The 25,189-nt window shown below is 38.3% G+C and overlaps 1 long non-coding RNA gene and 1 pseudogene across 1 annotated transcript; one reads left to right on the top strand and one right to left on the bottom strand.

The window, feature by feature from the left end:
* The first annotated feature begins 1,038 nt into the window (after positions 1–1,038).
* LOC134809269 (uncharacterized) lies at positions 1,039–10,332 on the top strand. Its single transcript, XR_010154594.1, has 2 exons — positions 1,039–6,658; positions 7,346–10,332. It is a non-coding gene; the product is annotated as an uncharacterized LOC134809269 (long non-coding RNA).
* Positions 10,333–11,143: 811 nt separating this feature from the next.
* LOC100615816 (DNA-directed RNA polymerase II subunit RPB3-like) lies at positions 11,144–17,400 on the bottom strand (annotated as a pseudogene).
* Positions 17,401–25,189: the final 7,789 nt, after the last annotated feature.

Below are 25,189 nucleotides of genomic sequence, written 5' to 3'. Positions count from 1 at the left end.
TTCCAATTCTCTTCTCTGATCTGTTTTCCTCAATATGGCTCCAACTCAGCTGCTAGCTTCTCAGAACCCAGTCGGGAAAAGTAGAAAAATATAAACCTCAACACATCTGAGATTCTTCAGTGTCCTTTAATGTTCAGGAAATCTGACTCTCAGATAAGTCTGCCCCAATGTCCTGACCATGCGTGTTCAGAAGAAAAAAGCACCAAATGCCATGGATGAAGGCAAATGTGTTTCACACATTGAGATTGTTAAGGAGGTCTAGGATCTATGTGTAATTTTACTACTTAAATTTTATACATGTGTTTTGAGATGAGTTTTAATAAACTGACAATGATATATAACCAATTTGTGGCAAGAATAGACTTAGGAGTCATGCCATATGTTAATATAAAACCTAGCTATGGGCTTGTCTCAGGCTTCATTGTCTGGGACAGTTCATTACAGAATAGGCAGATAGGGCCAAATCCTGTGTAGGATAGATCATTTTGTTTGTTTTGGTTTTTTGAGATGAAGTGTCGCTCTGTTGCCCAGGCTGGAGTGCAATGGCACAATCTTGGCTCACTGCAACCTCCACCTCCCGGATTCAAGCAATTCTCCTCCCTCAGCCTCCCAAGTAGCTGGTATTACAGGCATCCACCACCACGCCTAGCTAATTGTTGTATTTTTGGTGGAGACGGGGTTTCACCATGTTGGTCAGGCTGGTCTCAAACTCCTGACCTCAGGTGACCCACCCTCCTTGATTTCCCAAAGTACTGGGATTATGGTGTAAGCCACTGTGCCTGGCGGGATAGATCATTTTTATATAGAGGTGACAATGCATTGGAAACAAGTGAACAAAACTGCCAATCAGTAAACTCTGGGTTTGCCTCTGATCCTAATGATTTGCAGATTATGGAATAATCCGCAAAATGCTCCCTTACATACACACAGCAAGTATGAGTGAGTGTGTGTGTGTGCATGTGTGAGTGCATGCATGTGCTTGTGTGTGTGTGTGTGTGTGTGTTTGTGCATGTGTGAGTGCATGCATGTGCTTGTGTGTGTGTGTGTGTGTGTGTGTGTGTGTGTGTGTATTTTGTCAAGGATGTCTCCTCAGGAGCTTAGAAGTTGAAAACTCCGTAACAGAAAGAAGCCAGAAACAAATGTGTGATAGGCTCAACTATATATTTTCTTTCTTCAACTAACACATTGCTGCTATAGATCCTGGAAGCAGACAGCATTCATATACCATATTCTGAGGTTAAGTGTCTGACTCATCAATGGGAGCGAATTTACATGTGTTGAAATGTCTTCCAAATCAAAACATGGGTCTGTGAGATGAAATAGATAGGCTCAGAATATATGTTTAAAGTCCTGTTGGATAGGTTTGCAATCTATTTGTTTGTCGTATCTATGATATGACACAGTTCCTAGTTACCTCAGAGGCCCATTCCAGTTTGAAGGCTTTCATATTTGGGGAGAAAGGAGGGCTCTTAAACTGACTTAGCCTCTAAGAAACATGGTAATTGAAAGGCAAAAGTGAATGAGGGGGACAAAATATACTATGGCATTGGAGAATATTTTGCATGGAAGTAAGTACAACAATGTTCTTGTCTACACGTTTCATGAAATACAACTGGCTAAGGACAAAGAACCACTAGTTTAAAGTTTATGTGATGTGCCAGGCACTAGACCAGGTATCTACATTTGATTCTATTATCAATTAATTTGTAAAACTGAGGTTCAGGGTGGTAGAAAGATTGAGAATCGATTGTAAGTCTGGTTGTATCTGGTTCAAAGCCTGCTCTACATACTGAGCTATTGCAGAAATGTGAAAGAATCAGCCACTAATGACCTGGATGATTTTTGCAGAAATAACAGTGTTCTCATATCTAAAACAATAGATCTCTCTAAGGTTTATTCAGAAGGCTCTGAAAACATGATTGCATTCCTAGGAAGTTAAAAATTGATTTCATAAGGTCATTGGGAAAATCTCCCTTACTACTTTCAGGCTGAGAAGTAATTTCCCCCAAGTTTGTAAAAGCCCTCACACCGATTTAATTTCAGTTTATGCAAAGCCCTTTGGGTGTAAATAAATGAGATGCTTTAATAAGGTAATTTCTTTTAGAAAATAGGTAGCATGACAAATAACAGGACAATTGACACCAGAAATAACTTTCTTGGTTTTACTCATTCTAGACTGCCTAATTTATTTTCACTCCTCAAGAGGAATAAGGAACATTGAGCATGGCCCTAATTAAAGTCTTGTCACAAGTGTGACAATAATTTAGACCTACGTGGAAATTTTGACTCCTGTTGCAAGACTCTCACAGAACTAGCCCCTGCCCGCCTCTCCAGCTTGTCTCCCCCTACTCAGTTGAAGCCACATCAGCCCTTCTTGTGGAGTGTCTTTAGACACTCCAGGCCTCAGGATCTTTCTATTCTTTTTTGTTTGGAATGCTCTTCCCGTAGATCTTTCCATTTCTATGGCTTATTTCCTTTACTCAGGTCTAGCACAGAAGGCTCCTCATTACATTGGAGACGTTTACCCACACCATCTAAAATAGTGTGATCCATCTGCCCCTTCCCACCCTCTCTATCCTGTTGCTCTGCTCTATTTTACTTTATAGAACTTACCTCTTACCTTATATTATATTGAACATTTCTTTTTATTTATTTTCTCCTTTTACTTCCTCCAAAAACTGTAAGCTCCAAGATGGTAAAGAGCATGCTTATTTTATCAGTCTCCTCTAGCCCCCAGAAAAACCCCAGTAATTTCACTGCCCAATCAATGCCGTATTTGCAGCATGAATCAATGGAATATGTGGCTGTGAGTTTGTTGAATGGTAGATGACCTGGACAAAGCTTCTGGAGATTAAAATCCAAGTGAAAGGGCTACTCAAATTATTATTTATTTTTTCTCTGTCCTTGCCTTAAGTCACGGACTGAAAATTCCTGGGATAGGGTGAAACACAGAAGCTGGCATCAATTTAATTAAAAAGGAGCCATTTTAAAAAGTGGAGCCATTTTGACCCTATGTTAATGAAGGAAAACGAATGTTGCAGTTGGGGCTTAGCTCCTGGCGGTGCTGCTCCTGCCTTGCAGTGCGTCAGGAGCATGTTCCCCTGCACCCAGGCAGGTGGCGCCACTTGCCTGGGCAACTAGGGCACCTCCTACAGGAAGGTCAGACACATAGAACCATTAATGTGACAACATGGAGAAAACCTTTTCTCTACAGTAAGTCTTCAGGAGGAAAAAGCGTGTAATGGTGGATACTGGAGTCAGGGATTGGTATAAAACCTACTCCCAGTAGGCCAATAAATGAAATAACTAATTTTATAAGTGATAAGAGATTGAGAGGAGAAAGGTGAGGGAGAGGTGGAAGATGGTGTGTGTCTTCCCATTGCTCATTTATCTGTCTCTCATGCTTGTGTCCTACTGGAGAGAGGGGGTGGTGCCTGAAATGCTTCAGTGAGCCTTAAGTATACTCCCAGCATGTAGGTTTACTCTCCCAATTTTCAGAGTATGCTGTGAAGAAAATGTTCACCTACATTAATGACATTTTGTTTCAAAATGGACCATTTATCCAACACATTATTGAATGCTTACTATACGACAATGTTTGTACTAAGAACTAAGGCCACAGAGTGTAATGAAACATAATTTCTCTCTACAAGGTGAAGGCATATAAATGATGTTATAAATACCATGTAAGTGGTATGAATAAGATGTTATGGGCTCCCCAAGGAGCATGTGTCTATAATTGGGGGAATTATGGAAGGACTCAGTTAGACGGTGGTATTTGAATTTGAAGGATGAACAGGACTTTTGTCAGACAGAAATGTCAGGAAAAGGACATGCCATACAGAAAAGCATGTATCAAAACAATGAATTGGATTTTGGTAATGGTAAGAATTTTGGTTTTTATGTGTGTGTGTGTGTGTGTGTGTCCCTACTTGAAAGCGTTATGGCATAATGATGGACATTATATGTCAAGGTTTGTTCAAGGAAATCTCAGCTACTCTATGTATTGCAAGTTTGAAATGTTTAATGCAGGGAATTAGAAGTTTATTCTCATTGGAAGGCTTTCGGGGAGATAAAGACTATCTCAGTGCAGAATATTTATTGAGGTGATTTTCAAGTGTTCATTCAGAATGTGCTTCAAATCTCATGACCACCCATGTGTCTGCTCACAATATCTGGGGAATAATGCCCTCCCAATCTTTGGAATTTGGATTTGGAGGCATTTGCTTTCCATGTCTTGTGTGATGCTTCTCAATAGTGACTCTAAACAAAAACCACATGGGAAAGAGTACTGCCAGCATTTCTTTGTTGCCATCTGCTTTCTGGCAGTGGAAAATAGACCTTATGGGTGCTAAAGTGGTACAGAAATGATAGCAGACAATAAAGCTCTGTGAAAGGCAGGTAAGGTTGGCTGGAGTGCCATTGTACCGGCTTTCATGACATCATATGTGTTTGCACTTCCTCTTGGAATCATTGGAGATATTATTGAATGTCTTACCTCAGGGAATGAAATAATTAATTGAGTTTCGGAAGGATTAATCTATACTTTTATTATTAGAAAAATAACTATATATTTAAAGAAAAAAATAAGGAATGAAGGAGAGCAATGTGTTAGTGTTGTTTTTGTGTTCTTATAAAGATACCTGAGACTGGGTAATTTACTAAGAAAAGAGATTTAATTGACTCATGTTTCTATGGGCTGTACAAGAAGAATGGTGCCAGTCTCTACTTCTGCTGAGGGCTTCAGGGAGTTTACAGTTATGGTGGAAGGCAAAGAGGGAGTGGGCCTCTCACATGGTGTGAGTGGAGGGAGGTGCCACACTCTTTTAAACAACCAGCAGTTGCATGAACTACCAGAGCGAGAACTCACTTGTTACCATGGGGATGGCACCAAGCCATTCATGAGGCATCTGCCTCCATGACCCAAACACCTCCCATGAGGCCCCACCTCAAACAATGGGGATTACATTTTAACATGAGATTTGGAGGGGACGAACATCCAAACTATATCCAGCAACATATGACACTCTGACATTCAAATTATATGAAGTTTGGATTAAGGGAAATAAAAATGGAAGGTAGAGAAATCAGTTGTTTCCTGAGCTTTGTCGTTTCCCTAACAGCCAAGTTTTGGTTCTAAGAAAATTAAATGAGCACCTAAACACTAACATTGTGCTTCCAGAAAAGAATCACCCTGTTCGTCTCCACTTTCACTCTTCGCGATCCTTAGTCAACTGATCAGAAACAAAATTCTGTCTAGAAAGGTCACCCATGGATTTCTGTAGCAAACACTTTTAACCAACTACTAAAGATTTGCTCCTCTTGCATAATATAGAGGATGCTATGAAGTGGCTGCCCAGGCATGGACTATCATTTCCAACCCCTTTGGATCTAGGTGGGACCATGTCACTGAATTCTGTTCAATGGAATGTGAGTGAAAATATAACAATTCCAAAACTGTCACATAAAATCTTCCACCCCTTCCAAACTCTCTTCCCATCCACTGGCTGGATAAAACTTTCTTGAATGACCTGGCAAGCGACATAATAGAGGGGAGATTCTTCATGAACTTGGGTCTCAGAACCACCTTTACCCTCTAGACCACACTGCCGCCACCACCACCTCCAACTGGACCTTACATGAGCAAAAACGAAACCAACACCACCACCACCAACAACAAAACACTCATATTTTATTAAGCCACTGAGATTTTGAAGCTTTTCTGTAATCACAGCTGGTAATATTTTCTCTGTGTTTCTCTGTGGCAATACGTACCACATCTTTAGCACATGATATGGCTATTTAAATGGGAATGCTTTTGGAGTACTTGAAAATATAGATAAGGAATTCAGAAGGCTCTGAAAACAGAATTTTGGAGTTGTTAGCACATAGGTAGTAGTTGAAACCATGGGTGTGGGTAGGATGATTCAAGAAGAATGGGCAGAATGAGAAAAGAAGGCCAAAGAAGAAATCTTGGGGAGTCAAACAGTAAGGTTGCAAGCAGAGAATGAAGCAGTAGCAAAAAGTGTAGCCAGAAGAATAAACTATATTCTGTCCTAGGATTCATGAGGACTCAAGGGAAGGAAGAGTGTGTCAAAGGCTGAGGATAAATGTTTCACTGGAGTACAGAGAACAAAAGAAAAATAGCTGTGCACTGAGGAGTGAAAAAGGGAAGTGAAAGTAGAAACAGAAACTGCAGCTGATTCTAGAAGTACAGCAGTAAGGGAAGGAAATACATGCCTTCAAAGTCAGCAAAATAAGCAGATTCATTTTAAGGATGAGGACAAGTTAGACAGGTTTGTAAGCTAAAAGAGAATAGCCATGACAGAGGATACAGTGAAGATTCAAAAAACGGTGGTGAATATTGAAAAGGCCTTGGAGGACACATAATAGAATGCAAAGTCCACAAGGAGAGGGGCTTTGTGTCTTGTTTCACACTGTGTCCCCAGGCTTAGAATATTCTGGCATCAGAAGGCACTCAGTAAACATAGAGAGGAAGAAAGGAAGAAGATGAAATCAGGAGTACAGATTAAAGTGTTATCTTTGGAAGAGAGGCAAGACATCCTTTGGGACAGAAGGGAAGGAGGGAAAGCTGGGGAACATGCAGATAATACAAGAGGTGCGGTTTGTGACTGATGGCTGCTATTTTCTCTGTGAGGTAGGAGGCTTGGCCATCTGTTAAAAATGAGTGGGTGAGTCCAGCTAAGTAATTTAAGAAGAATGGTAAAGGTTTGTACCAGCTACTAGCATGAATAATATGGTTATTTACTTGAAATAAAAATATTAGATGATACTAACAATGCATGCATTATGAAAATTGATGCATTCATTTGAGGTTACTTACTGATTTACAGAAAATAAGCCACTGGGTGCATTCAATCATTTATAAGGTTAGGGGTTAAGTTTAAGACATAAATGTAAATTTGTTTGCGTATTATCCAGAGTAAAGTCAATATCCTCTTTGGTACATTGCACAATCTCAGACACTGTGTTACTCTTTTGCTGTGAGCTTTTAAGGTCTACCTTAATATATTAATAACTGTAACATTGTGTAATTATGAACTTCATCATTTGGATAAAATTATGAACAAAAGCAATTGTCCAGAATTCTCTGATTTAGTTGCCATATCTTACATAATGCCTTTTGTGAAGAAAATGTGTGATTAAATTATATGTAAATACTTTAATTTTATAGACTAGAGGTGGCTCTGAATATGTAGATTTCATAATGTTAAATATCACAAAGACTTCTGTGACCATAAAAAAGCTGCTTAATTAAGCATTTTAATATACTGTCAAGGCATGTATATTAAGCAAAAGCAAAAGCTTAATTACTCTTTTACAGACTGAATCCAGACAACTTTGGACATTCCTTCATTTGAAGAATTTTTACTGAACAATTACAGACCATTGATTGATACAGTGAAGATCAGAATGGCATAGTTTTCCTGTCTTCATGGAGATGAATGAATGAACTGTATTTTTTATTAGCCTAAGCATGAATTCTTCCCAAATTTCCCCCATGAACCATAGGATCCTACCTCTTAACCATTTTATGAAAATTCTATGGTGAATTGAGGTCCTCAAGTTGTTTGACAATATCTGATTTTGCCATGGTCATGTGGGAAAAGTAGGCATGTGAGCAAGTCATAGTTTTACTTGTTTGGAAGATTCTTCTAATTATGTCAAGATGAAAGGTTTTATACTGTGTAGAAGGCAGTGTGAGAGAAGTGGACAGTAGAACTCCTATTTGGTGGGCCAGTGGCTATATTTTAAAATATGAAGGATACATATTTGACTGTTTAAGTACAATGATCTGCCATGGATCTATACTTTTGGGCTGCTGTCTTTTAGGCTAAAGCAATTAAAGGCAATGTAATGAACATGGTTATCTGTGGATGTCCCTTTGATTGCCATTGTATTATGCTTTACACTGTGATGGCTCTCTCTTTGAGGAGAGACGCTGTTCCTCCAGGGAGATAAAATATAAAATATGAATCTTACCCTTAAGCATACACTTCTCCCCACTCTCAATATACAGTGGCTCTGGAATTCATGCTTCACTTGGGAGTTGAAAGTTTGCGTTTATAATTTTATATTCTTATTACAGGCCAGGCTATTGAGATTAGAAAGTCTTTATTTTTCAGTTGGAGTGTGATGAGCCATATTCCCTATTGTAAACAGCCATATTAACCAAGATAATTTAATTTGGAATGATTGCTTTTTGCCTTTGAGCTGTAGATCAAAAGGTTCCATCATATGTACAAATAAAGTAAAAAAAATTTTTTCTGTGAATGTTACAAAATTTTTTTATTGTGGTAAAAAACACGTAAGATCTTTCCTCTTAAATTTTGGGTGTATGGTACAGCATTGTTAACTATAAGCATAATGTTGTAGAGCAGATCTGTGAAAATTTTGCCTCTTGTATGATTAAAACTTTATGCTCACGGAACAGCAATTTTCCCATTTGTCCCTCTTCCTAGCATCTAGAAACCATAATTTTACTCTATATTTCCATGAGTTTGACTATTTTAGATACTTCACATCGTGGAATCAAGTACTATTTGTCTTTCTTGTACTGGCGTATTTCACTTGGCATAATGTCCTCAAGGTATATCTATGTAACAGAATTTTCTTCTTTTTATGGCTGAATAATATTCTATTGTATAAATATATAGTACATTTTCTTTATCCATACATATTGCTGATAAACTTTTAGGTTGTTTCTAATTCTTTTCCTTTTTTGAGACGGAATCTCCCTCTGTCACCCAGGCTGGAGTTCAGTGGCGTGATCTCGGCTCACTGCAAGCTCGCCGTCCTGGGTTCACGCCATTCTCCTGCCTCTGCCTCCGGAGTAGCTGGGATTACAGGCACCTGCCTGCCACCGCGCTCTGCTAATTTTTTTATTTTTTTATTTTTAGTAGAGATGGTGTTTCACCATGTTAGCCAGGATGGTCTCAATCTCCTGACCTCGTGATCCGCCCGCCTCGGCCTCCCAAAATGCTGGGATTACAGGCATGAGCCACCGCGCCCGACCAGTTGTTTCTAATTCTTATCTGTTGTGAATAATGCTGCAATGAACATGGAAGGGCAAATATCTTCCATGTCCTGATTTCAGCTCTTTTGGATAAATGCCCAGAAGTGGGATTGCTGGATCAAATGGTAGTTTTTATTTTTAATTTTTCTATCAATCTCTATGCTGTTTTTTTTATAGTGGCAACATCGTTTTATATTCTCGCCAGTAGTGCACACGGTTCAAATTTTTCCACATCCTTGCCAACACTTTATTTTTTTAATTTTTAATTTTTTATAATGACCATCATAATGAGTGTGAGATGATACCTCAGTGTGGTTTTGATTTGCATTTCTCTAATGATTAGTGAAGAATGTCTTTTCATCTGCCTGTTGGTCATTTGTATCTCTTCTTTGAAGATAGTTATTTTTATTTTTATTTTCTGCTATTGAGTTTCTTGTATATTTTTATATTAACCCCCTGTCAGATATATGGTTTACAAATATTTTCTCTCATTCTGTAGGTTGCTTTTGTACTCGGTTGATTATTTCCTTCACTATGCAGAAGATTTTTAGTTTCTGGCTTTTTCATTTGATGTAAATCCATTTGTCTATTTTTGCTTTTGTTACTTGTGCTTTTGGTGTCATATCCAAGAATTAATTGCCAAGACAAATGTTATGAAAATTTTACCCTATGTTGCCTTCTTGGAGTTTTATAAATTCATGTCTTATGTTTAAGTCTTTAATCTATTTTGAGTTGATTTTTGTGCATGGTATAAAATAAGGATCCAATTTTATTCTTTTTGAATGTGAATATCTAGTTTTTCCAGCACCAATTTTTTGATACTATCCTTTTCCCATTGTGTACTCTTGGCATCCTGTCAAAGATCATTTGACTGTATATGTGTGGGTTTATTTCTGGACTCTCAGTATTGTTCCATTAGCCTATATGTCTATCTTTATTCCAGTACCATGGTCTTTTGATGACTATAGCTTTGTAATATGTTTTAAAGTTAAAAAGTTTGAGGCCTCCAGTTTTGCTCTTTTTGTCAAGATTGTTTAGGCTACTTTGGGGTCATTTGTACTTCTGTACAATTTTTAGAATTGTTTTGTCAATTTCTGCAAAAAATGTCACTATGACTTTAATAGGAATTGCATTAAATGTGTAGACTTTGGGTGGTATGGACATTTGAACAATGTCTTCTAATCCATGAACGTGGGAAGTCTTTCCATTTATTTGTGTCTTCTTTTCTTTTTTTAACTTTTTTGAGATTATGTTGTGCTCTTCATTGCCAAAAATAAACACTTTTAAAAACACAACTTCTGTTAATTGATAAATATCTCTTTCTTTCTGTGTTTTTCCAGGCTGCTAATTAACTGCTTTGTGTATGTTCCTCCCTGGAGACAGTGTTAAGAGGTCAGGGCCAGAGCCTTCATTTGGGAGAAATGAAATACTTCTGTGTATGTGGGAGGGGCCCTTGCTCCTGCTGGCCACTGCCACCACTACCACCACCACCATCACCAAACTAAATAATCAGGTATTGGTGGTGAAGGGGTTTGTAACTGCTGGGTAGAGAGTGAAATATTGTATCTACATAGGGGAGAGGGCACAGCCATGGCCTGATGCTCTTCCCAGAAGGTTACTTCTCAAATTAAAGACGCCTGTGAATTTGAAGTGCAAGTAGGACAGACTTGGGGGAAGAACTGGAAGGGTTTATAGGCCCTTTGAATGAAGGCTGTGACATTCAATCCTAATACCAGAAATCTAAGGTACAACTGAAATTATTCCTTTTGGACAGAAAGCGTTTAAAGTAAAGAACTGAACTAACCAGGAGAGAAGTCCGGTTGGCTCCCCTACAGACGCATTAGGAAACAGGCTAAAAGGGATGTTTTAGGATCTGTGGAGCACTGCTGGCAATTAGCAGTTAGGGCCAGTAAAAAACTGTCCTGCTTAAATGCCGCTGGCATCCCTAGTAATCTATTACCCGCTTCTAGTTGGTACTGATGACCTGCCAAGAAGCTCAAGCAACAGTAGACTAGATTTCCAAAAACTAGAAGAGTCTCAAGAGAGACCCCCCCAAATCCAGCTGCTGGCTTGAATCCCCATTCTTGCTGAAGCAGCAAGCTGCAGCTAGTTTATAGTTAGCATGTCACTCTGGATCTCGTGGCTTAATTGAGTTTGTAAATCACTCAGCTTCTTCTTCAATCCAGTGAGGGCTAAGAGCACATGGTTTAAGGACACAGAGAGCCGTAGGAATTCATGTTGTAGTAAAACCTTTCTGGCTTGCCCATGGGGTCACAGGGCACCTGTGACTCATCCTCATCCAGCTCCAAGTGCTCACTCTTTGGCCACTCCTTGGGTTTGGGGTACACTGCATGCCTCATGGCATTGTCTGGATTGTATTCAAAAGCCACCCCTGCAGTAAGGTTCAACTTGGCATGTTCCTTGCTAAAACACTTTTTCGTATAGGCTCAAAGTCTCAGCTCCTGGCCCTTTCTCAACTTGATTATGAGAATGTCATCCTGCTCCACGTAGTCATTAGGGTCATCATCTTGTTTCACTGGAATGACCTGGGGGCTGTTGGAGATGAGGTCTCAAGATGTGACATGTCAAATCTGGTCGTCATTGCACTGCACATCGAGGGTGAACTCCACCAAGCACTCAGCAGAATTCTTCACATGGGCAATCCCGGGAGGATAGCAGCTTGTCCACAATGTCCTCACTAATGAGGGGAATTAATCTAAGTTTGTGAGCCATGAACTCATCATGAAGAACTGAGGAATTGGCATCAATTTGAACCCAGTCAGTGACTATTATGGGCACCTCAGAGAAGAAGACACTCCGAATCGAAATGGCCACTGCCGCATTGGTGTTCTGGATAATAAACTTGACATTGTGGGCTGGTTGGCTTATGGCATCATGCCCCCTATTTGTGTGTGTGTGTGCGTGTTTTAGCAATCTTTTATAGATTTCTGTGTCTAGATATTTTATAATACTTCTCAGTTTAGATTATTACTAAGAATTTTATTCTTTTGGATTCAGTTGTAAATGGACTGTCTTCTTCATTTTTGTTTCCAATTGTTCATTGGTAATGTACATATACTCAACTGATTTTTGTGTGTTGATTTTGTATCCTGCAACTTTGCTTAATTGGTTCATTAGTTCTAATGGTTTGTGTATGTGTGTGTGTGTCTCTGTGTGTGTAATTGTCAAGGTTTTCTACATACAGCGTCATATTATCTGCCAACAGTGAAAATTTGTTTTTCTTTCTTTCTGATTTGGATGCCTTTTTATTATATTTCTTGCCTAATTTCTCTGGCTAGGACTTCCAGTAGTATGTTGAATGGAAGTGGTCAGAGTGGGCATCCTTAACTGATTCCTGATCTTAGAGGAAAAGCTTTCAGTTTTTCACTGTATAGCATGACATTAACTGTAGCCTGTATTATGTTGAGGTAATTTTCTTCTATTAGTTTATTGAGTGTTTTTATCATGAAAGGGTGTTAAATGTTTCAGATGCTTTTTCTGCATATATTGAGATAATAATGTAATTTTTATCCTTTATTCTGTTAATGTGGTGTCTCATATTGATTATTTTTGTATTTTGGCCATCCGTGTAACCCAGGGATAAATCTGACTTGGTCATCGTGCATCCTATACATTTTGTTATGTTCTCTTTTCATCTTTATTTGTCTCAAAATATTTTTCTAAAGTTTACCTTCTGATTTATTCTTTGACTCATTGATTATTCAAGAGTGTGTTGTTTAATATTCACATATCTAAGAACTTTTCCATTTTCCTTTGCTTTTCATTTCATTCCATTGTTGTTGGAAAATATAATTGGCACAGTTTGAATCTTCTTAAATTTGTTAAGACTTCTTTGTGACTTAACATGTGATCTATTCTGGAGAATGTTTCATGCATGCTTGGGAAGAATATGTATTTTGCTGCTGCAAGGAGGAATGTTCTGCAAATGTCTGTCAGTTCCATTTGATCTATAGTCTGGTTCAAATCCTCTTATTTATTTATTTCCTTATTGATCTTCTGTCTGGATGTTCTATCAGTTATTGAGTGTGGTATATTGAAATTCCCTACTGTTATTGTGTGTTGTCTATTTCTCTATTAAATTCTTTCATTGATTGCTTCCTATATTTGGGTGCTCTGATTATGGGCACATGTATATTTATAATTGTTACATATTCCTGGCAGATTGACCCTTATATCATTATATAATGTCTTTGTCCTTCTTTGTCTTTTTGGACAGTTCTTGACTTAAAATCTACTCTGTCTGATATAAATTTGGCCACTCTTGCTGTCTTTTTTGACTACAATTTGTGTGGATTATTTTTTCTATCCTTTCACTTTCAGCCTGTGTGGGTCTTAAAGTCCAAAGTGAGTTTCTTGTATACAGCATATAGTTGAGTCTTGTTTTCTTTAAATCCATTCAGCCACTATATCAGTCTTTTAATTGAGAGTTAAATTTATTTACATTTAAAGTAATTATTGATAGGAAAGGACTTACTATTGCCATTTCTTAAATTGCTTTTTAGCTGTCTCGTAGCTTTTTGACTCACTTTTGCTCTGTCTTACTTCGTATTTTTCTGACTTTTTTGTAGTGGCATGTTTTGATTTCTTTCTCATTTTCTTTTGAATATCTGCTATATAGGTACTTTCATTGTGGTTGCCATAAAACTTACTTAAAACATGTTATTGTTAAAATAATCTACTTTACACTGATAACTTCAATTCCATACAAAAATGCTTAACTTTTACTCACTTCCCCCATACTTTATGCTATTGATGTCACAAATTACATCTTTTTATATTGTATACCCATTGCTAGATTTTTATAATTATTTCTTATACTTTTATCTTTTAACTTTTATACAATAATTAAAAGATTTATACAGCATTGTTACAATATTACAGTTGTCTTAGTTTGTTAAGGCTGCTGTAATAAAATACCATAAACTGTGTAGCTTATAAACAACAAACAATTATTTGTCATGGTTCTGGAGGCTGGGTAGTTTAAGGTGAAGGTGCCAAGAGATTTGGTATCTGATGAGGGCCCACTTCCTATTCATAGACTATGCCTTCTCTCTGTGTTCTCACATAGCAGAAGAGGCAAGCAAGATCACAGGGGCCTCTTTTGTAAAAGCATTAATCCCATTTATGAAGGCTTGGCTCCCATGACCTAATTGTCTCCCAAAGGCCCCACTTCCTCATACCATTATCTTGGGGGTTAAGATGACAACAAATCAACTTTGAATGCACACAAACATTCAGATCACAGCAATAGTATTCTTTATGTTTTTATGTATTTACCTTTACCAGTGAGCTTTGTATTTATGTATGCTTTCATGCTGCTGTTTAGCATCCATTCGTTTCAACTTGATAAACTGCCTTTAGAACTTCTTGTAAGGCGGTCTAGTGATGATGAATTCCCTCAGCTTTTCTTTATCTGGGAGAGTATTTTTCCTTAATTACTGAAGGATAGTTTTTCTGGATACAGTATTTGTGACTGGCAGGTTTTTTTTCTGTCAGTGTTTTGATATATCATCCCACTTCTCTTCTGTCTTGGAAGGTTTCTTCTGAGAAATCTGGTGTTAGTCTCTTGTTCATAACAAGTTGCTTTCCTCCTGGTGCTTTCAAAATTGTTTTTCTTTGACTTTTGACAATTTGATTATGATGTTGCTTGGTGTGTATTTCTTTGAATTCATCTTAGTTGGAGCGTGCAGAGTTTCTCAAATCTAGATGTCCATTTCCATCCTTACATTTGGGAAGTTTTCAGCCATTATTTTATTAAGTAATGTTTCTGCCCCATTCTCTCTCTCTTCCCCTTCTGAAACAACAGTAATGCAAATATTGGTCCATTTGATGGTGCCTCGTATGTCCCTTAGGTTTTCTTTATTCTTTGTCATTCTTTTTTCATTTTGAACCTCTAGCAGATAATTTCACATGACTCATATTCAAGTTTGCTGATGTTTTCTTCTGAATATCAAGTCTGTCCCATTAAACTTCTGTAGTGAATTTTGCAGTTTATTTTCTTTTTCAGCTCCAAAACTTCTTTTTTATATTTTCTGTATCTTTCTTAATACTTTATTCTGTTCGTTTGTTATTTCTTTGAGCTCAGTGGGCATCTTTATGACAATTATTTTGAATTCTCTTTCAAGTTGTCCACATACCTCTTTGTAGGTCCAGTTTCTGGAGATTTAGTTTATTCCTTTGATTGAGCCATGTTTCCTTGTTTTTTCATGCACCTTGTAGCTTTGTATTAGGATCTGTCACTTCTCCCAGTCTTCAGACTGGCTTTGTTTAGATAAGACTCCCACTAAGTGGCCCAGAAAGAGATTCTGGAATCCTCTGAAACTTTTTGGGGTATCTGGGCCTGTGCATGCAATTTCTCAGAGAGGCTTACTGTGTTTTTTGTTTCCCCTCAGGAACTCATTATCTTTTCTGATGTCTGTCTGTGCCACCACAAGTTCTCTGGTTCTACAGCTGCAAGTTTCCCACTCTCTTTTGTTGTCAGTGGCTGGCAAATATCCAGGGCATGCAAGCTTCCTATCAGTACACTGAGTAAGGTGAGACAGATATCAGTTTCTCAGAAGCTGGTGTTCCAAGAAGCTAGAATGACAGACTCATTTCTCGCTCCTTTCTCCTTCCCTCTTGAAGGAGAAGCCTTGAGTTGTGCATCTTCTCTTGATTTTACTGAGGTATGGTAGCTATAGCAAACTGCCTACTGCCTTTTTTTTTAACTTTTGCTCTCAGTGGCTCCAAGGCATCGAAACTATGCTAGTTCCATGAGTGCTCCAAGTGAGGCAAGACAGAAACTAGTCCCTTGGGCAGCCCTCTGAAGAGCCAGAATGCCAACACATGCTCCACTCTTCTCCCTCCTTGCCAAGGAAGAAGTCTTAACTTGTGCACTTCCTCCCCCAATTGTGCCATGCTGTGCCAACCATATCAAGCCACCTGCTGCTTTCCATTGTCCTCAGTGAACCCCAGACATTCAAATTATGCTAGTTCTGTGGGCACACCAATCAAGGAAGTAAGAGACCAGTTTCTTGGGCAGCTCTCTGAAAAGCTGGAATGTTGGAGGCATGCTCTATTCTTTTCTCCCAGAGGAAAAAGATGTGAAGAGGCATTCTGTCTTGGCACTGAGCTGTGCTAACTTGGGGGAGAGGCTGACGCAGGTAAACGAAATTGCTCTTCTTACTCAATTCAATTTGACTATTCTGTACTTTGTGCACACTTGGACTACTGCAACATCTTAATTGGAGTCTGGAATTCATGTAAAAATGTTTAGTGTGTACATTTGTGAGCAATTCGTGTTTCTCTGTGGGAATGAAGGCTGGGACTTCCTATTCAGCCATATATAGTTAATTATGTGGTTAACTACCTTTATTCAGATCACTCATGTTATCAAGAAACTATCCATTAACAAAATTCTCACTTGAAAAGTATTTTTCTGGAAAAAATACTTTTTTATTTAGTGTCTAGGTGTACAATCTCTACTTGGTATGGAGGAAGTCTTGTTTACATTGAAATACGTACTATAAATAGGATATAAGTAGATAAAAGGGGGCTATATCTTGGGCTCTTCACTTGGAAGCTTTAATTTCAGCTTTAATTTGAACAGATCTCTCATTGTTCTGAAACATCCCTCTCCCAGGAGAAGATGGTTGGGTTTAGTGTAGGGGTGAAGACGTGTTCAGAAGAGGGAATTTTTACTTAGGGATTGCAGAGTTAAGGTTTTAACAATATATTTCCAACTTTGATGATGCAACATACAATTTTTGTCATTTTAATGGAAGACAATAAATTTTATGTCCAGATATTCAGAAAAGGGAGGAATTGTTATTTTGTTTGTGTGTATTTTCCTCTTTCTCCTTTGCTCCCCTTCTTGCTGGGAGTTCCCATACCCATTTCCTTCATATTGGTCTACTTGTTGCCATCTCTTCCTGTTGAACGCTTTCATGAATTTTATACTTCCCCTTGTAGATTGTCATGCAAGCACTGCTTATTATTTCTTGTTTATCTTTCTTCTCCAATGACCATTGTGTTTTCCTTTTCTCCTTTATCTGACCCTTCCTTTCTCTTCTTTAGAATAGTTGCTTACTGCTTACAGGAGTGCTTTGAATGCTAATGCTATAATTCAGACACTGATTTTTAAACAGAATCCAAAGATTACATTTGAGGCTGGCCTGACTCAGTATCTGCCATATGCCACTAAAATAATCTATTGTTTATTACTGTTTTATTGTGTTCTTATACAGTTTTATACTGCTTGGGTGTGATCTGGCACTGTTAGCTTTATCCACTTCAAAATTAACCAAGCCATCTGGAGGAGTATAATTTAGAGGGGGAGCACATGGGTTTGTGAATGCTGACATCTTGATTGTGCTCTGAGGGTGTCTCTTATGTTTCTTCATACTCCAGTTTCACCCAAATAAAGCACAAAAATTAAATCACACATCTACTCGCACTTCCCCACATATACATTTTGCAGGCTTCACTGAAATATCAAGAGAACGAAAACAATAGTCTTTTGAGTTCCTTTAAATCATAACAAGTTTGTGGTATTTAAATATATTCAAGCATGAAGTGATATTTAAACAATGCCTTGATAGTTTTTTCCCAGTATAATTTCTCATATTTTTTCTCATTTTATTGCCTAAGTATTTTATTTATTTGTTTTCTCCCTCCCTTTCTTCCTCTTTTTTCCTTCCCCTTTCATTCCTTTCCTTTCTTCTCCTCTTCCCTCCTTTCCTGTTCTCTCCTCTCCTTTATTTTCCTTTTTTCTCCTTTCATCTACAAATTCTTGTGAAGCAAATTGTTAGCCAGAGTCAAAGATTTCAGTGATGAACAAGATAGGCAAGGAGATGTTTGATAGGAGGACACACACAATATATAGACATAAATAATAAATAATATATATTATTTCTATACTTAGTTAAATGAAAATAAGTTATAGTTATTTGAAAGAGATTGGTAAATGAGAGTAAGGTAGCTATTTTTCTATAGAATGTAAAGTAAGGCATCTCTGAGCAGGTAGCATCTGAGCTGACACCTAAACAACAAGAAATATTCAACAACAAGAGGACCTAGGACTCAGTATTTCAGGCAGACAAACAGCAAATGTGAGCTTCACAGGGTTTAAGAACAATCTAGGAACAGTGAATAAAAGGAAAAAGGAAAAGACAGGAGTTTAAAGAGGTAGGCAGGGTTCCGTTCATGTTCACAATGCTGAAGGTCACGACGACAGGGTTAGATTTTATTCCAATTGTAAGAAGAGACTATTGGAGGATTTTAGGCAGGGAAGCGATGTGATTTGATTTATGTTTTAAAAAGATCACTATGGCTTCTGCATAGTGGATGAGGAAAACAAAGCAAGACACATTAAATGGTTTGTCCTAGACTACAAGGTAAATCACAGAACAAGAACTGTCTTCTGACTCCAAATCCAGCCTTTTTCATCATTTACCTTGTGACCTCATCATTTTCTATTTTTTAAAAATCATTTTGTCCTCCAGACATGATCTTCATTTCTACCTTCTCAGATTATTCTAGCAGTTACTAAATTACGTTTTTATTTATTCTTCTCACAGATTGACCTTGCTAGGTTATAGAGGCATGTTCTATCATCTTTATTAAGGTATGCCATTTAGTGAGGGTATGCTTAGTGCAGGTTGTATGTATAATTAAATGTACAATTATGATCCTACAATAAAACACAACAGATTAATAACTTTCCTACTGAGAGGAAACTGAAAAGTAGGACAATAGTAAAAGAAAACTAATTCTTTATGTTTGTAAGTGATTTTCATCAATGGCTTCCACTAACTCTTTTCAATTTTCCAAATAAATAAAACTTAAGTAACTTTTAATTTTCTTTTATAAAGTCAACTCTTGTCTAGAGAAATTTGGGGGTGAGGGGGATAATCCATGCATAATTTAAAAATGGAAATTTTAGATGAAGGATGGATACTGTGTTTCTATCTTAATTTAGATAAAGTGAAACAATAAAACTGTGACCAGTCTTTGCATTTATTATTTTTTCATTAATTTGTTTACTCATTCATTTCTTCATTCAAAAAAACTTTACCACATTCTTATGTGCCAGGCATGGAAACTCTCATGTATTTGACTTGTGACATGCTATTCTTTCTTCCTTTGTCCATTTCTTATTCCATTGGATAATTTACTTCCCTGACTCTTTCATGTGTCCTAGCAGTTTAGCTGTGAAGTCCATCTTGCATATCTATGCAGATTAAACTTGTATAATCATGTTTTCCCCTGTCAATTTATTCCTATGCTTCCCGAGCTCCCTGTGCCCACCCTCCTTTCCTTTTGTTGGAGCAACTTGATCTTTACTGACACATTCAAGCCCAGTTCATTCTCTGAAACTTGTCCTGCCCTTAGTCTAGGGTATTTAAGGAGTCCTTTCTGAGTAACTTGCAGGACATGAAATCAAAAGTCAACATTACTGCTAATTCTGCTTGTGGTTCCTTCGTTTTCTGTTTGAAATAATGATGCATTTTCTTTTGTCATTGGTTAGTTCTCCATTTGAAATTCTGTTTTCTCCTAGGTAAAGCATTTCATTAGGCTGATAATCCCAGCTTGAACTGTAGTCTCCGATCTGGGCCAGACTTCTCCATCTAGTCTCTGCACATCATTTACTTTGAACACTTCTGTCTATGTTTGTTTCACTACAGAGATATTACCTTAGGTGAGACACTATTTCTTGCCTGTATAAGCTGAGAAATACTCTAAGGTATTTCTAGACATTCATCTCCTACTCAGAGGAATTCACTACAATCTGTTCATCTTCCTAGTTCCCTCACCATACAGACACTGACATCTCTAAGGTCACAAATTAATTTCTTTTTGGCATATTCAACGGGCTTTTATCAAAGCCTCCCCTATGTTAGAATCTCTGCACATTTATCTTCTGTAACTCAGTTTTTTGCTGGTTCTCATCTCTCCTCTGGATCCTCCATGGGTTTCTTCTATGTGTTTTTTCCTTTAATATTGATGTTTTCCAGGCTTCTGTCTCTAAGTCATTGGTCAAAATATTTTTTATTGATACACGATAAATTTAAATGTGTTTGTGGTACATGTGACATTTCGATACATTCACATAATGTGTAATAATCAAATCAGGGTTATTTGGATATCCATCACCTTAAACATTCATATTTTCTTTATGCTGGAAACATTGTAATTATTCATCACTACCTCTTTTGAAATGTACAAGAGGTTACTGTTTACTATAATTACTGATTTACTTAATACGAGGGATTATTTCTTCTATCTGACTATATTTTTATACCTCACTTTATCCCTTTCTTCTCCCTACCCGCTTGTCATTTTTAATACTCTATGGGTGAACTTGTCCAGTCTCTTGTTTCAACTGCTATACAGCCCAGCCTTAATCCCCATGCTCTAGATTTATATATTCAAACTTCTGTCAACCACTTATCATCACGTTGATCCTAATAGTTTGAAATCTGAATGTGTCATCTTCCCTCTAAATGGCTCCTCTTCCTGAATTGCTGTCTAATCCTTTTCTTCTCCCACAGTTCCATATCTACCCATCCATAGTTCTAATACTTTTAATGCTTAAGTGTTTCTCCACTTTTTCTGCTCTTTTTCTTTTATCCCCACTAGCTAATTCTGGCTGGATCATCATAGCTGTTTTTACTACTCTCTCTGCCTCTAGTTTTGTCACATTTAAGCCTGTCTTCTACACCTCTGCTGCCTAAGCTATCCCTTTCCACTGCCCCTATTGGCAGCTATCTTGTAGTCATCTTCAGCTCAATGCCATTTCTCCATTTATTCCAAGATGACCACTATGATGCTGGAATTCTTGCCCAATCTCTCCCTGCCATGCTGAGTTAGGGGTCCTTCAGCTATACTCAAAGATATTATGTGAATATCTATATTATCTTAATTATCTGTTTATATATCATACCTTCCTTTGCATTTTCAATGTTACCTTGCCTACTACTCCTCACAAAATACAACTCAGGTATTACTTGTGGGTTGCTTCATTTTCCAGTAAGTTTATTTCAAGAAGGAGGTAATATGGATGCTGTTAGTATCTTGGCACTTATTTTTCTTATTCTTTTCTTTTTTTAGAAGGTGTTTCACTCTTGTTGCCCAGGCTGAAGTGCAATGGCACGATCTCGGCTCACTGCAACCTCCGTCTCCCGGGTTCAAGTGATTCTTCTGCCTCAGCCTCCCGAGTAGCTGGAATTACAGGCATATGCCACCACACCCAGCTAATTTTCCATTTTTAGTAGGGACGGGGTTTTACCATGTTGGTCAGGCTGGTCTTGAACTCCTGACCTCAGGTGATCCGCCTGCCTTGGTCTCCTAAAGTGCTGGGATAGCAAGCATGAACCGCTGCGTCTGGCCCATTTTTCTTATTCTTAAACATCCTACTAAACATTTTGGAGCTAGTTGTATTGCGAGGTTTATTTTCTATGTGGAGGGAGCAGTTTAAAAAAGCTGAAATAAGTGAAATCTTCCAAGTGATTTAAAAAATTTTTAAGCCCGTGTTTCTACCTACTAAAATTCAAAAATATTTACTATAGAAGACGACTAGTCTTCTCTATGACAGTTATTTTAATTTAAAAGGAATTAAAAGGATATAACTTTTCTTGAAACATTTGCACTTAATCATGCTGTCAATTCATTATATGATTTCGGATTACTTGCTTAATGTTTCTATTTCTTCTTCTCCGTTAATACTAATTACTCCTAATAATTATAAGAATTGTTATTGTATCCAATTTAGAAATCCTGTTATGGAAGCTATTTTTATAGTGTATTATGATTAATGCATACAATGTCCATGTAAACTTTCAATTTTTAAATGTGACACTACTTATCTATTGAACACTTACCATGTGCTAGGCACTGTTCTTGAATGCTTTATGCATAAAAGCACATTTAATCCCATCATAGCCAATAATATTATTACCTTGATTTTACAAATGAGATAACTCAGATATGCAGTCATCGAGTAACTTGGCCAAGCATACGTGTTATGGATTGAATTGTGTCCTCCCAATATTCATGTGTTGAATCACTAACCCCTAATGTGACTATATTTGGAGACAGAGTTTTTAAGGAGGTTAATAAGTTAAATGAGGTCACAAGTGTGGGGCTATAATCCAATAGGACCGATGACCTTCTAAGAAGAGGAAGACACACCAGGCATGCACACGCACAGAAAAGAAGACCATGTGAGGGCACAGCAAGAAGATGGCCATCTGCAAACTAAGAGGAGAGGCCTCATTAGAACCTAACCCTGCACCATGATCGTGGACTTCCAGCCTTCAGAGTTAGGAAAATAAAATTCTGTTGTTTATGCCACCAAATCTGTGGTATTCGCTTATGAAAACCATAGAAAATTATACAATACCCAACAAGCAAATAGCAGAATGGAATTAAACCCATAAAGGATGGCTTCAAAGGCAATGCTTAACCACTATACTGCCTTTAAAAATTGTCCTAACAGTTCAACTTCAATTACAGAAAGTTTATAATAATTAGATGTTAATACTTTTATGCTTAACTTTATATTTCTATTTCAAATGCTTATTTCCTTTTCAATAGTTAATATTTTCTGGACAGCAATTCTGGACTATTTTCTAAATTCTCTGTTTTCTAAATTCTTATGTCATGCCCTCTGTCATAAGAATGTTTATACCCTATGATCTTCTAAAAATAAATCCTTAAAAGATGATATGGTTTGGCTATGTGTCCTCACCCAAATCTCATGTTAAATTGTAATCCCCATTGTTGGAGGATGGACCCAGTGGAAGGTAATTGGATCGGGGGGTGGATTTTCCCCTTGCTGTTCTTACTATAGTGAGTGAGTTCTCAGGAGATCTGGTTGTTTAAAAGTGTGTAGCACTTCCCTGTTTGCCCACTGTCTCTCTGTCTCCTGCTCTGACATGGTAAGACATGTTTGCTTCCCCTTCACCTTCCACTCTGATTGTAAGTTTCTTGAGGCCTCCCAGCCATGCTTCCTGTACAGCCTATTGAGCTGTGAGTCAATTAAACCTCTTTTCTTTATAAATTACTCAGTCTCACATAGTTCTTTATAGCAGTGTGAAAATGAACTAACATAAAAACTTGGTACTAGAGGAGTTGGGCATTGCTATAAAGATACTTGAAAATGTGGAATGACTTTGGAACTGGATAATGGGCAGAGGTTGGAACAATTTGGAGGGATCAGAAAAAGACAGGAGGATGAGGGAAAGTGCAGAACTTCCTAGAGATTTGTTGAGTAGTTTTGACCAAAACACATATTGTAATATGGACAATGAAATCCAGCTTAAAGTGGTCTCAGATGGAGATGAGGAACTTACTGGGAACTGGAACAAAGGTCATCCTTGCTATGCTTTAGCAAAGAGACTGGCAGCATTTTGCCACTGCCCTAGAGATCTATGGAACTTTGAACTTTGAGAGAGATGATTTGGGTTATCTGGCAGAGGAAATTTCTAAGCAGCAAAGCATTCAAGAGGTTACCTGGCTGCTTCTAAAATCCTATGGCCATTTGCATAAGCAAAGAGAATTTGTATTTAAAAGGGAAGAGGAGCATAAAAGTTTGGAAAATCTGCAGCCTTACCAAGTGGTAGAAAAGAAAAATCAATTTTCTGGAGGGAAATTCAAGCCTGCTACGGAAGTTGCATAAGTAAAGAGGAACAAAATATGAATAGCCAAGACAGTGGGGAAAATGTCTTCAAGATATTTCAGAGACCTTTGTGGCAGCCCCTCCCATCACAGGCCTGGAGCCTTAGGAGGGAAAAAAGGTTTCATGGGCCAGGCACAGGGCCCTGCTGGTCTATGCAGCCTCCAGACATGGTACCCTGTATCTCAGCTGCTCCAGCTCTAGCCATGGCTAAAAGGGGTGAAGGTACAGCTTGAGTCATTACTTCATGTGTTGTTGGACCTGTGGGTATACAGAAAGCAAGAGGTGAGGTTTGGGAGCTTCCACCTGGATTTTAGAAGATGTATAGAAATTCCTGGATGTCTATTCAGAAGTTTGCTGCAGGGGCAGAGCCCTCATGGAGAACCTCTACTAGGGCAGTGCAAAGTGGAAATGTGGGGTTGGAGCCACCACAGAGTCCTCACTGGGGCACAGCCTAGTGGAGCTGTGGGAAGAAGGCCACTGTCCCCCAGACCCCAGAATGGTAGAGCCAATGACAGCTTGCACCACAAACCTGGAAAAGCCATAGGCACTCAATGCCAGCTTGAGAAAGCAGCCGCAGGGGCTAGACACTGCAGAGCCACAGGGGCAGAGCTGCCCAAGGCCTTCGGAGCTCACCCCTTGCTTCAATATGGCCTAGATGAGAGACATGGAGGCAAAGGAGGTTATTTGGGAGCTTTAAGATTTAATGACTGCTCTGCTGGGTTTCAGACTTGTGTGGGGCTTGTAGCCCCTCTTTGTTTTGGCCAATTTCTCCCATTTAGAGCAGGAATATTTACCCAAAGCCTGTGCTCCCATTGTATCTTAGAAGTAACTTGTTTTTCACTTCACAGGCTCATAGGTAGAAGGGACTTGGCTTGTCTCAGACGAGACTTTGGACTTGGACTTTTGAGTTAATGCTGGGATGAGTTAAGACTCTGGGGGACTGTTGGGAAGGCATGATTGGTTTTGAAATGTAAGAAGGACATGATATTTGGGAGGGGCCACGAGTGGAATAATATGGTTTGTTTCTGTATCTCCACTCAAACCTCATGTTGAATTGAAATCTCCAGTGTTGGGGGAAGGACCTAGTGGGAGGTGATTGGATCACGGGGGCAGAATTTCACCCTGCTGATCTCATGACGGTGAGGTAGTTCTCACAAGATCTGTTTGTTTAAAAGTGTGTAGCACTTCCCCCTTAGCTCTCTTCTCTCTCTCTGTCCTGCTCTGCCATGGTAGATGTGCTTGCTTTCCCTTTGCCTTCTGCCATGATTGTAAGTTTCCTAAGGTTTTCCAGCCATGCTTCCTGTACAGCCTGCAGAACTGCTCTTTCCTTTATAAAATACCCAGTCTCAGGTAGGTTTTTTGTTTTGTTTTGTTTTTTTGAGATGGAGTCTCACTCTGTTGCCCAGGCTGGAGTGCAGTGGTGTGATCTTGGCTCAATGAAACCTCTGCCTACAGGATTCAAGCGATTCTCC

Source organism: Pan troglodytes, chromosome 22 (assembly GCF_028858775.2).
Source record: "Pan troglodytes isolate AG18354 chromosome 22, NHGRI_mPanTro3-v2.0_pri, whole genome shotgun sequence".
NCBI lineage: Eukaryota > Metazoa > Chordata > Mammalia > Primates > Hominidae > Pan > Pan troglodytes.
This window is presented reverse-complemented; position numbering and strand designations above follow the sequence as displayed.